Raw genomic sequence first — 14,958 nt, forward strand, 5'->3', positions numbered from 1 at the left:
TGATCTCATTCACAAATCAGGTGTGTCCATGACGTCAGAGCTTGTAAGAAAAGTCCCTCTTTAAATAAAGCCAGTCTTTGTGGATCAGGTATAATCCAGACATTTTGACATGTTAAAATGTGCATTTTTACATTGAATTCATGGCTTTTACATTGGATTGTTCCATGAGTGATTCATTTCCATTTCCACCCCTGGGTGTAATATAATCATGGTGCAAGCTCACTTAATCAAGCTTTCTTTTATGCATTGGAAATCAATAGTACACTCCAAATAACTTACTTGGTTTGAGCATGATGGTAGCAACATCAAGAATCTGGGTTTAGTTTTGTTATGCATTACATTTCTTGGGATAAATTACTGCTAATAAAATTACCATAGTTACATTCCAAATGGCACCCTATAGGTGCACTATATATAGTGCACTACTTTTGACCAGGGCCAATAGGGTGCACAAGTGTTACGCCGATATCAAATCAAATCAAATGTATTTATATAGCCCTTCTTACATCAGCTGATATCTCAAAGTGCTGTACAGAAACCCAGCCTAAAACCCCAAACAGCAAGCAATGCAGGTGTAGAAGCACGGTGGCTAGGAAAAACTCCCTAGAAAGGCCAAAACCTAGGAAGAAACCTAGAGAGGAACCAGGCTATGAGGGGTGGCCAGTCCTCTTCTGGCTGTGCCGGGTGGAGATTATAACAGCACATGGCCTAGATGTTCAAATGTTCATAACTGACCAGCATTGTCAAATAATAATAATCATAGTAGTTGTCGAGGGTGCAACAAGTCAGTAACACAAGAGTAAGTGTCAGTTGGCTTTTTCATAGCCGATCTTTGAGAGTATCTCTACCGCTCCTGCTGTCTCTAGAGAGTTGAAAACAGCAGGTCTGGGACAGGTAGCACGTCCGGTGAATAGGTCAGGGTTCCAGCAGGTCTGGGACAACAGGACTGGGACAGGTAGCACGTCCGGTGAACAGGTCAGGGTTCCATAGCTGCAGGAAGAACAGTTGGAACTGGAGCAGCAGCACGGCCAGGTGAACTGGGGACAGCAAGGAGTCATCAAGCCAGGTAGTCCTGAGGCATGGTCCTAGGGCTCAGGTCCTCCGAGAGAGAGATAGAAAGAGAGAGAATTAGAGAGAGAGAAGGAGAAAAAGAAAGAGAAAATACAGAATTAGGGGGAGCATACTTAAATTCCACATTTTAGCTCAGCTATTGGAGTTAGGGTTGAGCTGGGATGTGGACTAGAAGTTAGGGTTAGGGTTAAGCCAAGATGAGGTCAAATCAAATCAAATTTATTTGTCACATACACATGGTTAGCAGATGTTAATGCAAGTGTAGCGAAATGCTTGTGCTTGTAGTTCCGACCATGCAGTAATATCTAACAAGTAATCTAACAATTTCACAACAACTACCTTATACACACAAGTATAAAGGAATGAGTACGAATATGTACATATATAAATGAGTGGTGGCCGAACGGCATAGGCAAGATGCAGTAGATGGTATAGAGTACAGTATATACATATGAGATGAGTAATGTAGGGTATGAGAACATTATATAAAGTGGCATTGTTTAAAGTGGCTAGTGATACATTACATCAAGATGGCAAGATGCAGTAGATGGTAAGAGTACAGTATATACATATGAAATGAGCAATGAGCAATGCAGGGTATGAAAACATTATATGAATTGACATTGTTTAAAGTGGCTATTGATACATTACATCAAGATGCAGTAGATGGTATGGCGTATAGTATATACATATGTAGTATATACATATGAGATGAGCAATGTAGGGTATGAGAACATTATATAAAGTGGCATTGTTTAAAGTGGCTAGTGATACATTTAATTACATCAGATGGCAAGATGCAGTAGACGGTATAGCATACAGTATATAGAGAAAAACGCCCTAGGACCATGCCTCAGGACTACCTGGCTTGATGACATAAGTAAACATTATGTAATATAAAGTGGCTAGTGATAAATTAGGGGTAGGGTTAGGGGCAGGGTTAGAGTCAGGCATGAGCCTGGAGTTGACATGAAGCTAGGGTTAGGGTTGAGCCGGGATGTGGACTAGAAGTTAGGTTAGGGTTGAGCCAAGATGAGGTGAGGGTTAGGGGCAGGGCTAGAGTCAGGCATGAGCCTGGAGTTGACATGAAGCAAGGGATAGGGTTGAGGTTGAGGTTTGAGCTGGGATGTGGACTAGAAGTTAGGGTTGAGCCGGGATGAGGTGAGGGTTAGGGGCAGGGTTAGAGTCAGGCATGAGCCTGGAGTTGACATGAAGCAAGGGATGAGGTTGAGGTTGAGGTTTGAGCTGGGATGTGGACTAGAAGTTAGGGTTAGGGTTGAGCCAAGATGAGGTGAGGGTTAGGGGCAGGGTTAGAGTCAGGCATGAGCCTGGAGTTGACATGAAGCTAGGGATAGGGTTGAGGTTGAGGTTTGAGCTGGGATGTGGACTAGAAGTTAGGGTTAGGGTTGAGCCAAGATGAGGTGAGGATTAGGGGCAGGGTTTGAGTCAGGCATGAGACTGAAGTTGACATGAAGCTAGGGTTCAGGTTGAGGTTTGAGCCGGAATGTGGACATGAAGCTAGAGTTAGGGTTTGGTTCTCAATCCTAGACTTAGCCCTAACCTTAATCAAATCAACAATGATTTAATTTGTCCCTCCCCCCACCACATGGCAGAAAGATATGCCTCGCTAGATGCCTGACCTAGACTTAATGTACTTTTGAGTGACATCGGCAGAACGGTTGAGGCTAGAAACAAAATTCACTTATGGGATCGTTCAACAGACGCTCCCGACGAACGCAAGCCTACATCTGACCATGTGAAATGAATTCTTCACAGTGAGAACTTGATCCCATAGAGAACACGGCCTTTCTTCCATAGAAAAGCATAACCTACAGCCCTCACTTAACCATGACGCCCCCATTTACTGCGACTGAGCTAGCTAACCGTCCTTGCACCCAACCAGTGCAAGCTAACCTTATAGGGATGCCCTGTGTTGAGGTTCAGCTTCCGGTGGCAACAGGAAGTGTCTTAATTCATCCTCAACATGGTCCTTCATTTTCTCCCTGCAGTTACACAAAAACACTGTCTGCCATCCTCTGTAGAACTGTCAATTCTTAATGTAAAGACTTGAAACTCAGGCCGTTGTTAAATAGTGTCCCCTGTAGGCCAAACATGGTATTTCAGCTTCCTGTGTTTACAGGAAGTGACTTAATTGGGTGTCATAGGGTGGTTTTGAAGGGTTAAAAAAAAATTATCTTCTCAAATTGTACATAATTTTGACCGGTAGACGCCATGACCCAGCATATGAATTTTAAACTCAATCGATCCAAAAGCATTTTTGACCTCCATATCAATTCTTGAATGAATTCTGAAGAGGATATTGGTCAATTATTTTGATTGACTTGAAACTGTCAGTGTGTCTGGCTGTCAGTGTCTGTCTGTCAACCTGTCAGTGTCTGTCTGTCAGTGTCTGTCTGTCAGTGTCTGTCTGTCGACCTGCCAGTGTCTGTCGACCTGTCAGTGTCTGTCAGTGTCTGTCTGTCTGTCGGTCTTTCTGTCTGTCTGTGGACCTGTCAGTGTCTGTCTGTCGACCTGTCAGCGTCTGTCGATCTGTCAGCGTCTGTCGACCTGTCAGCGTCTGTCGACCTGTCAGCGTCTGTCGACCTGTCAGTGTCTGTCAGTGTCTGTCGACCTGTCAGACAGACAGTGGGAGAGATGAGAGGAAGGGGAGGCAGGAAAAGAAGGAGGGATGGGGAGAGAGATGAGATGACGGGGAGGGAGGGAAGGAAGGAAAGAAGGAGGGAGAGAGAGAATGGAGGAGGAAGAGGAAGAGGGAGAGAGAGAAGGGGCAGAGTGAGGGAGTGGGAGAGAGGGGAGAGAGAGTCAACAGACAGAGATGAGAGAGAGGAAGCATAGGGAGGGAGATGAGAGGAAGGGTTGAGAGGAAACGGAGGCAGGGAAAGAAATAAGGAGGGAGAGAAAGGGAGGAGAAAGGGTAGAGTGAGGGAAGGATGTGGAGAGGAGGGAGAGAGAGAAGGAGGGATATAGAGAGAAGGGGAGAGGGTGGAGGGGTGAAAGAATGGGAGGGAGAGGGAAGAGAATGGGGGGGATAAAGAGGGTGTACATAGTGAGAGAGAGACAGACATGAGATAAACGAGAAAAATGTCAACCCAACATCTATTCCCATTGAATGAAATCTATTGAGAAAAACATCAATCCTTTGACACATCAGTTCCCATTTTTTTTTCGCAATGTATTGAGAAAAACACCAACCCTGTTACACTCATCTTTCCCCATTGACTGCAATGTACTGAGAAAAATGTCAGCTACTGTAAAAACTTGCCAGGTGACATTTTCTTATGATATGGTGTTGTTTAATTTTTAAGTGGAGGATTCTCAATAATCATTTCCATGATAACACATTGGTAGTAGTCAGTTAATAATATCAAAGCTTTGTTAAAACCCTAAATGGGCAACCAAAGGGCAGCTGTAGATAGATCAAGAGAGCGAGAGTTGCACCCCTTCTGAAAAAACCTACACTCGATCCCTCCGATGTCAACAACTACAGACCAGTATCCCTTCTTTCCTTTCTCTCCAAAACTCTTGAACGCGCCGTCCTTGGCCAGCTCTCTTGCTATCTCTCTCAGAATGACCTTCTTGATCCCAATCAGTCAGGTTTCAAGACTGGGCATTCAACTGAGACTGCTCTTCTCTGTGTCACGGAGGCTCTCCGCACTGCTAAAGCTAACTCTCTCTCCTCTGCTCTCATCCTTCTAGACCTATCTGCTGCCTTTGATACCGTGAACCATCAGATCCTCCTCTCCACCCTCTCCGAGCTGGGCATCTCCGGCACCGCGCACGCTTGGATTGCGTCCTACCTGACAGGTCGCTCCTACCAGGTGGTGTGGCGAGAATCTGTCTCCGCACCACGTGCTCTCACCACTGGTGTCCCCCAGGGCTCTGTTCTTGGCCCACTCCTATTCTCGCTATACACCAAGTCACTTGGCTCTGTCATATCCTCACATGGTCTCTCATATCATTGCTATGCAGATGACACACAATTAATCTTCTCCGTTCCCCCTTCTGACAACCAGGTGGCGAATCGCATCTCTGCATGTCTGGCAGACATATCAGTGTGGATGACGGATCACCACCTCAAGCTGAACCTCGGCAAGACGGAGCTGCTCTTCCTCCCGGGGAAGGACTGCCCGTTCCATGATCTCGCCATCACGGTTGACAACTCCCTTGTGTCCTCCTCCCAGAGTGCTAAGAGCCTTGGCGTGACCCTGGACAACACCCTGTCGTTCTCCACCAACATCAAGGCGGTGACCCGATCCTGTAGGTTCATGCTCTACAACATTCGCAGAGTACGACCCTGCCTCACACAGGAAGCGGCGCAGGTCCTAATCCAGGCACTTGTCATCTCCCGTCTGGATTATTGCAACTCGCTGTTGGCTGGGCTCCCTGCCTGTGCCATTAAACCCCTACAACTCATCCAGAACGCCGCAGCCCGTCTGGTGTTCAACCTTCCCAAGTTCTCTCACGTCACCCCGCTCTTCCGCTCTCTCCACTGGCTTCCAGTCGAAGCTCGCATCCGCTACAAGACCATGGTGCTTGCCTACGGAGCTGTGAGGGGAACGGCACCTCCGTACCTTCAGGCTCTGATCAGGCCCTACACCCAAACAAGGGCACTCCGTTCATCCACCTCTGGCCTGCTCGCCTCCCTACCTCTGAGGAAGCACAGTTCCCGCTCAGCCCAGTCAAAACTGTTCGCTGCTCTGGCACCCCAATGGTGGAACAAGCTCCCTCACGACGCCAGGACAGCGGAGTCAATCACCACCTTCCGGAGACACCTGAAACCCCACCTCTTCAAGGAATACCTGGGATAGGATAAAGTAATCCTTCTAACCCCCCCCCTTAAAAGATTTAGATGCACTATTGTAAAGTGGTTGTTCCACTGGATATTATAGGTGAATGCACCAATTTGTAAGTCGCTCTGGATAAGAGCGTCTGCTAAATGACTAAAATGTAAATGTAAATCAATTCTCCAGTAAGAGGTGCTGCCCAGTGGCTGGTCCCCAGCATATATATTTTTTCTGGCATATAAGATATGACATTGTTACAAAGGTACAAATTCAACATATGTTATTCATAGTTTGTCTATGGTTACCATGATGACATAATCCTGTGGTTGAAATTCACCCTCAAAACAACAGTTTATGTTGATGACTTTTTGCAAATTCAATGTATTTTAAACATAGATTCCAGGTCACAATACCTTGACAAATTACTTTGAAATAAGTTGATTCAACAAGTTTGTGCCCAATGGAAAGACAAACATCTCAGCAGAGACAGGCTAATTACTGATGCCAATCTAGATTCATGACCCTCTCTCTCAGGCCAGCTAGAGATCTTATCTCAAAGGCAAAAAATCAAGTCCCAAGCAGGGCCCTATTCTGGTTTGCCAGAACTGATTTAATCGGCCTGACAGGCTCAGCCCGACTTCATTTTCCGTCTCCCAGATCTAAGCGGAGACTGCCAATGTCTTGCTAGAATCCTCCCAGATGTGGCCCTATGCAAATTTGTAATAATATTACCCATGCACCCCCCTGATAGTTGTCAATGAAGTTGCATTATACTATATAAAAATAGAAACAACTGTAACAACCTTAAACAATGAACAACTAGACATGGAGTTGTGCATTATCATGCTGAAACACGAGGTGATGGCAATGGATGAATGGCACGACAATGGGCCTCTGGATCTCATCACGGTATCTCTGTGCATTCAAATTGCCATCGATAAAATGCAATTGTGTTCGTTGTCCGTAGCTTATGCCTGCCAATACCATAACGCCACTGCCACCAAGGGGCACTCTGTTCACAACGTTGGCATCAGCAAACTACTCATCCACACAACGCCATACACGTGGTCTGCGGTTATGAGGCCAGTTGGACGTACTGCCAAATTCTCGAAGGAACATTAATTTATCTGGCAACAGCTCAGGTGGACATTCCTGCAGTCAACATGTCAATTGCATGCTCCCTCAAATTTAGACATCTGAGACATTGTGTTGTGTGACAAAACTGAACATTTTAGAGTGCCTTTTATTGTCCCCAGCACAAGGTGCACCTGTGTAATGAACATGCTGTTTAATCAGGTTCTTGATAAGCCACACCTGTCAGGTGGATGGATTATCTTGGAAAATGAGAATTTGCTCACTAACAGGAATGTAAACAAATTTGTGCACAAATTCTGAGAGAAATAAGCTGTTTGTGCATATGGAAAATTTCTGGGACCAACACTTTATATGTTGTGTTAATATTTTTGTTCACTGTACATTACTTCCCAAGCAAAGTACATTTTTGTTGTAGCTCAGCCTCTGAATGTCAAAGAAGTATTCCCGGGTCACTGGATTACTCCGTGCAGGCAAGCAGTTCCTTCTCCATACACTCTGCTCATGGTGGCTCTGAGTGTGTGTTTCTATAGCAATGGCTTAGCTTGTGTCACGACTTCCGCCGAAGTCGGTCCCTCTCCTTGTTCGGGCGGCGTTCGACGTCAACGGTCTTCTAGCCATCGCCGCTCCACCTTTCATTTTCCATTTGTTTTGTCTTGTTTTCCCACACACCTGGTTCACATTCCATCAGACTAAATGTATATTACCCTCTGTTTCCCCCATTTCTGTGGGTGGAATTGTTCTTTGTGTAGGGTGTTACGCTACAGGCTGGCTTGCGCTAGGTTTGTTTGAAACCTAGGTTTGTTTGTTTTGTTTAATCCGGTTCATGTTACCGTGGTTGTGCTTTGTGCTGCCTCGCCTGTGCCTTTGGGCCAGGGTGTATATTAAAGTTCTCCTGTTATCACCCATCACTGCTCTCCTGCGCCTGACTTCCCAGCAACCAGTCACTCACCCCGTTACAGCTTGGGCTGCTCTGCTCAATGAAGAGATATAGTATGAAAGAGCAGTTAGCTGGTAGCTACTTTTCATCACTCTAAACTCAGACAAAACTCAAGGAACGTTATTATTTTCTCTGAAATAATCTCTCGTCTTAAATTTGATGAAGTTGAAGCACTTCTGACACGATGTTATGATCTTAGTCGGATAAACTAAGCAAAAAAAGAAACATTCCTTTTTCAGGACCCTGTCTTTCAAAGATAATTCGTAAAAATCCAAATAACTTCACAGATCTTCATTGTAAAGTGTTTAAACATGGTTTCCCATGCTTGTTCAATGAATCATAAACAATTAATGAACATGCACCTGTGGAACTGTTGTTAAGACACTAACAGCTTACATACGGTAGGCAATTAAGGTCACAGTTATGAAAACTTAGGACACTAAAGAGGCCTTTCTACTGACTCTGAAAAACACCAAAAGAAAGATGCTCAGGGTCCCTGCTCATCTGCGTGAACGTGCCTAAGGCATGCTGCAAGGAGGCATGAGGACTGCAGATGTGGCCAGGGCAAAAAATTGCAATGTCCGTACTGTGAGACGCCTAAGACAGCGCTACAGGGAGACAGGACGGACAGCTGATCGTCCTCGCAGTGGCAGACCACGTGTAACAAAACCTGCACAGGATCGGACATCTGAACATCACACCTGCGGGACAGGTACAGGATGGCAACAACAACTTCCCAAGTTACACCAGGAACGCACAATCCCTCCATCAGTGCTGAGACTGTCCACAATAGGCTGAGAGAGGCTGGACTAAGGGCTTGTAGGCCTGTTGTAAGATAGGTCCTCAACAGACATCACCGGGCAACAACGTGGGCACAAACCCACCGTCGCTGGACAAGACTGGTAAAAAGTGCTCTTCACTGACAAGTCACGGTTTTGTCTCATCAGGGGTGATGGTCGGATTCGCGTTTATCGTTGAATGAATGAGCGTTACACCGAGGCCTGCACTCTGGAGTGGGATCGATTTGGAGGTGGAGGGTCCGTCATGGTCTGGGGCGGTGTGTCACAGCATCATCGGACTGAGCTTGTTGTCATTGCAGGCAATCTCAACGCTGTGTGTTACAGGGAAGACATCCTCCTCCCTCATGTGGTACCCTTCCTGCAGGCTCAATCTGACATGACCCTCCAGCATGACAATGCCACCAACCATACTGCTCATTCTGTGCGTGATTTCCTGCAAGAGGAATGTCAGTGTACTGCCATGGCCAGTGAAGAGCCCAGATCTCAATCCCATTGAGCACATCTGGGACCTGTTGGATCGGAGGGTGAGGGCAAGGGCCATTCCCCCCAGAAATGTCCGGGAACTTGCAGGTGCCTTGGTGGAAGAGTGGGGTATCAGCTCACAGCAAGAACTGGCAAATCTGGTGCAGTCCATGAGGAGATGCACTGCAGTACTTAATGCAGCTGGTGGCCACACCAGATACTGACTGTTACTTTTGATTTTTGACCCCTCTTTCGTTCAGGGACACATTATTCAATTTCTGTTAGTCACATGTCTGTGGAACTTGTTCAGTTTATGTCTCAGTTGTGGAATCTTGTTATGTTCATACAAATATTTAGAAGTTTCCTGAAAATAAACGCAGTTGACAGTGAGAGGATGTTTATTTTTTTGCTGAGTTGATATGGGATTAATTGTAATACATTTAGCTTAATTAATTTGATTCATATTATAGTGTTTCTATTCCAAGAAAAACAAAAAACAAAATCCTCAGAGTTTCCTTCAGGATGAAACGGAAAATATGGCGCTGTACAACGTGACGGTCGGGAGTAGGCTACAATACTAAGAACATAACATTTCCACACCCTAATTGTAGTCTAACCAATACCCAAACGGAGATTCAGTGAAAATAAACCAGTCCCCATGCTTGTCTCAGAGCAGCGCAAAATGATACTAAAATAGTTGACAACAGTGGGTAAGTGAGACTCATGTCACCTACAGTATATCGGAAAATATTTTTAGCCTACCTCAGCCAGTTAAGTTATTTTATATAGGTCTATGCTCCGAAGAAATAGACTCCAATTAAGCCCTCTTTCAGAAATACAGGTAGACTTGGGGATTTTTGTCATGGAGTGTGCTATTCGCTAACACTATCATCAGATGCCTGTGTTAAGCCGAACACGAAAACCCAGGAAAATGAGCTATTACAGTAGGCAACAATACTGTAAAGTTAGCCTAATAATGATAAAAATAATGATAAAAATTAATCGCCTGCTGGTCTTTACTCAATGCTGAACATTTTTACATTTTACATACATCCATTTCCAGCGAGACTATTCAAGCCATCTGATGGTTGAAGATGATGAGCGATCGGCAAAGGCCATCTGAAATCTGCTGGCATCACAGCACAACATCACTCTAATCACTGTCAAAAGACAGTTGAAGAAACTTGAGTGGACTTATGGAAAGGCTCAACTTAGACATTTCCTTGTTTTCCATGAAAACATACATGAAATGAGTTGCAAAATTAATAGGAAATATAGTCAAGATGTTGACAAGGTTATAAATAATGATTTTTAATTGAAATAATAATAATAATTGTGTCCTTCAAACTTTGCTTTCGTCAAAGAATCCTCCATTTGCAGCAATTACAGCCTTGCAGACCTTTGGCATTCTAGTTGTCAATTTGTTGAGGTAATCTGAAGAGATTTCACCCCATGCTTCCTGAAGCACCTCCCACAAATTGGATTGGCTTGATCGGCACTTCTTACATACCATACGGTCAAGCTGCTCTCACAACAGCTCAATAGGGTTGAGATCCGGTGACTGTGCTGGCCACTCCATTATAGACAGAATACCAGCTGACTGCTTCTTCCCTAAATAGTTATTGCATAGTTAGGAGCTGTGCTTTGGGTCATTGTCCTGTTGTAGGAGGAAATTGGCTCCAATTAAGTGCTGCCCACAGGATATGGCATGACGTTGAAAAATGGAGTGATAGCCTTCTTTCTTCAAGATCCCTTTTACCCTGTACAAATCTCCCACTTTACCACCACCAAAGCAGCCCCAGACCATCACATTGCCTCCACCATGATGACAGATGGCATCAAGCACTCCTCCAGCAGCTTTTCATTTTTTCTGCATCTCACGAATGTTCTTCTTTATGATCCGAACACCTCAAACTTAGATTTGTCTGTCCATAAACCTTTTTTCCAATCTTCCTCTGTCCAGTGTCTGTGTTCTTTTGCAAATCTTTTATTTTTATTGGCCAGTCTGAGATATGGCTTTTTCTTTGCAACTCTGCCTAGAAGGCCAGCATCCCGGAGTCACCCCTTCACTGTTGATGTTGAGACTGGTGTTTTGCGGGAACTGTTTAATGAAGCTGCCAGTTGAGGACTTGTGAGGCGTCTGTTTCTCAAACTAGACACTCTAATATACTTGTCCTCTTGCTCAGTTGTGTACCCGGGCCTCCAACTCCTCTTTCTATTCTGGTAAGGGACAGTTTGCGCTGTTCTGTGAAGGGAGTAGTACACAGCGTCGTACGAGATCTTCAGTTTCTTGGCAATTTCTCGCATGGAATAGCCTTCCTTTCTCAGAACAAGAATAGACTGACGAGTTTCAGAAGAAAGTACTTTGTTTCTGGCCATTTTGAGCCTGTAAATGCTGATCCTCCAGATACTCAACTAGTCTAAATGCCCGTTTTTTAAAGCAGAACAAAAGTTTTCAGCTGTGCTAACATAATTGCAGAAGGGTTTTCTAATGATCAATTAGCTAATCCAAGTTGATAATTTAAAAGGCTAACACAGGAGTGATGGTTGCTGATAATGGGCCTCTGTACGCCTATGTATTTATTCCATTATCTACAATAGTCATTTACAACATTAACAATGTTTACACTGTATTTCTGATCAATATGATGTTATTTTATTTGACCCCAAACTTTTGAACGGTAGTGTATACAACATTCAAATGAAAGTAAAACGGCGCAAGAAGAATTTATGAATAGTAAAAAAAAAATATCTGAACATTTTGAAATTACTACATCACGGCCAGCGACACACATAACCAAAACAAATACTGACTGAATGGCCAAACCGAAGACATAGCCAAACGCTGTGACAAAACAGATATCTGTTCAAAGGGCCTGTTCACAATTCTCCCAATATGTCAGATCTGCACAAGTGCCATTTTTTCCCCATCTAATTTTAATAATACAAAGAAATGCAAACGTGCTCTGCTGTTGCTAATAGTCACATTAAAAGTTTGTCACTTGCCTGCAACTGGCCTGTTCAGGATGTGACAACACTACAGAACATTCATATGAATTGAATCGTGTCAGTTTTACTCATTACGTAGGATAAGCATTTTAATAAGACAATTTCCAAGGGCATTAATATTCCCATATGATGTTATGGGTCATAATTGGGTCAGCATAACAAAATACAAATCACTAATATTTCTGTGTCCATACTTTTGATGATTAAGTGTGAGTGACTGTAGATTCTAGGCAACATTATTTTTCAACTAACCGGTTCTATCTGCAGCAGATGGGCGAGTCAGTTCTTGCACTCAAGTACAAGAAAAATAGCCCTCTCCAAAACTACTTGAGTGAGAGTAAAGAAGTAACTGGTCAAAGAAGTACTCAGTACTAGTTACGCATTTGAACATCTCATACATAACAAGGAATTGTTGACTTAAAGCCCATGACTAATATACTGTGAACCACTGCTCCATCAGGATGCAAATGACAAGGATAAAGTTTTTGGGTATTTATAAACTAATTTAATAAGCATACACAAGCACAGGAGCACATTACAGTTTAACAATGTTTAAATCGACAATCAGCAGGTGAAACAAATTGTTCTCCCGCAAATGTAAAAAGCTGAGGGATGGGGCTGGAGAAAAGTAACCATAGTTTAAACCATGTTTTGAGGCTATAGTCCAGGGGAGACACTCGGCCCGCCGTGGAATGTTTAATTTACTTTGTTTACAAACATTGGAGTAGAAAAAGCTTATATTTTGCATTCTGATGGAGTACGACAGTTGAACTATGTTCAGGAGGCATTTATAGATTATATTCTTCAAGAATCAGTGGGTACATACATTTATTTTCTAAGTCCAAAAATGGATTTAGCAATTGCAGATTGGCCATTTAAAGGGGTGCATCGATTCCAGTCATGTAACCGCGCAAAAGCAGTGAGAGGAGCCCTTCTTAAATCTGTGCCACCTGGTCACATTGTCAACAAGGCAGAAACAAACATGTCTTTTCCATAGAATGTATGTTCAAACTATTATTCCTTAGGAAGGCAGATAAAGCACATATGCAAAACAAATCCCTTTTCACCCGGTGCAAACTCCGCCTACCGAGGCGCCTGGGCCATCTTAAACGAACACCTTTAGTCTGTGATAGATTCCTCGTCATCAGAGCTGTAGTGGATGCTGTCATAGATGTCATCTATGTCCTCTTCCAGGAGGTCATCTATGAAGTCATATTCTAGGAGGGAGGTGTCTTGGCCCATAGCTTTGCTGAATATAGGGGGCTCCCGAGTGGCGCAGCGGTCTAAGGCACCACATCTCAGTGCTAGAGGCGTCATTACAGACAACCTGGCTCAAATCCAGGCTGTATCACAACCAGCTGTGATTGGGAGTCCCATAGGGCGGTGCACAATTGTCCCAGCATCATCTGGGTTTGGCCAGTGTAGGCCGTCATTGTAAATAAGAATTTGTTCTTAATTGACTTGCCTAGTTAAATAAAGGTTAAATAAAATAAATATATAAGTTTGACCAAGTGTCTTCTGAGGCTGCTTACTCTCCTCTGAAGTATGAAGAAGAGAACTCTGCTTCCAGCTTATGACTGATTCAATTGATGGCCTAATCATAACATGCAGTGTAAATAACATGCAGTGTAAATATAAAGTAGTGTAAATATAAATAACATGCAGTGTAAATATAAAGTATTCCTTAAATACAATAGCATTTAGAGGGTGCCAACATCAATTGTACTTTTCCATGAAAGTGCACCTACCTTGCCTGTTTAGTTCAAGTGCCACATGTGAAGCAAGGTCTTGCACAGTCCCCGATTCCCTCTTTAGGCTTTCCCAGCGCTGCTTGACTTCCTTTAGGACAATTAACTCCTCCTCCTTCAGCCGTCTCAGGAGCATCACCCGGTCAAAGGCTATTTTCTTTGTGAATAGGTCAGCTGTAAATTCATAAGAATGCAATGTGGATTTGTAACTTTAATTGCATAACTGAACAAACACAGATAGCTAAACAGAAACATAGTTATTGTAATTGTGACACACAAACACTCATACTCAGTGCTTAATTTGTTTATTGGGATGTACCGGAACACATAGTGAGCGCGATGGAGGGTATCCTGGGAGCTCTGAGGTACTGAAACACATTGAGAGAAAAAAAAGTCTCAAACACAACATAGCAGCCAAGTAGCCTACTATCTATGGTGGTGAAACGGACAGCACTCCAAGGTGCTAATGAATTCAAAGATTTTAGACGTCACTGCAGTATGCCCACATACTTGAATATAGCTGCAGGGCTTACACAAGTCCGAATTTCCTATAGCCTAACTTTCTAGACATCAATGTACAGCAAGATTTTTAGACGACACTGCCATACGCACACATACTCATCTGTGGGGCTTACAATAACAGCATTTCATATAATGTTCAAGACAGCAATGTAGCAGTAGAACAAATATCACAATATCGGAATATAACTTCAAGTAAAATAAATCAATATAGGCTACAGCAGATCACACATGAGAATATACAGCGTGGGAAAAAATTATTTGATCCCTGCTGATTTTGTACGTTTGCCCACTTACAAAGAAATGATCAGTCTATAATTTTAATGGTAGGTTTATTTGAACAGTGAGAGACAGAATAACAACAACAAAAAAACAGAAAAACGCATGCCAAAAATGTTATAAAATGATTTGCATTTTAATGGGGGAAATAAGTATTTGACCCCTCTGCAAAACATGACTTAGTACTTGGTGGCAAAACCCTTGTTGGCAATCACAGAGGTCAGACGTTTCTG

Source organism: Salmo salar, chromosome 04, assembly GCF_965601325.2.
Source record: "Salmo salar chromosome 04, fSalSal1, whole genome shotgun sequence".
Taxonomy (NCBI): Eukaryota; Metazoa; Chordata; class Actinopteri; order Salmoniformes; family Salmonidae; genus Salmo; species Salmo salar.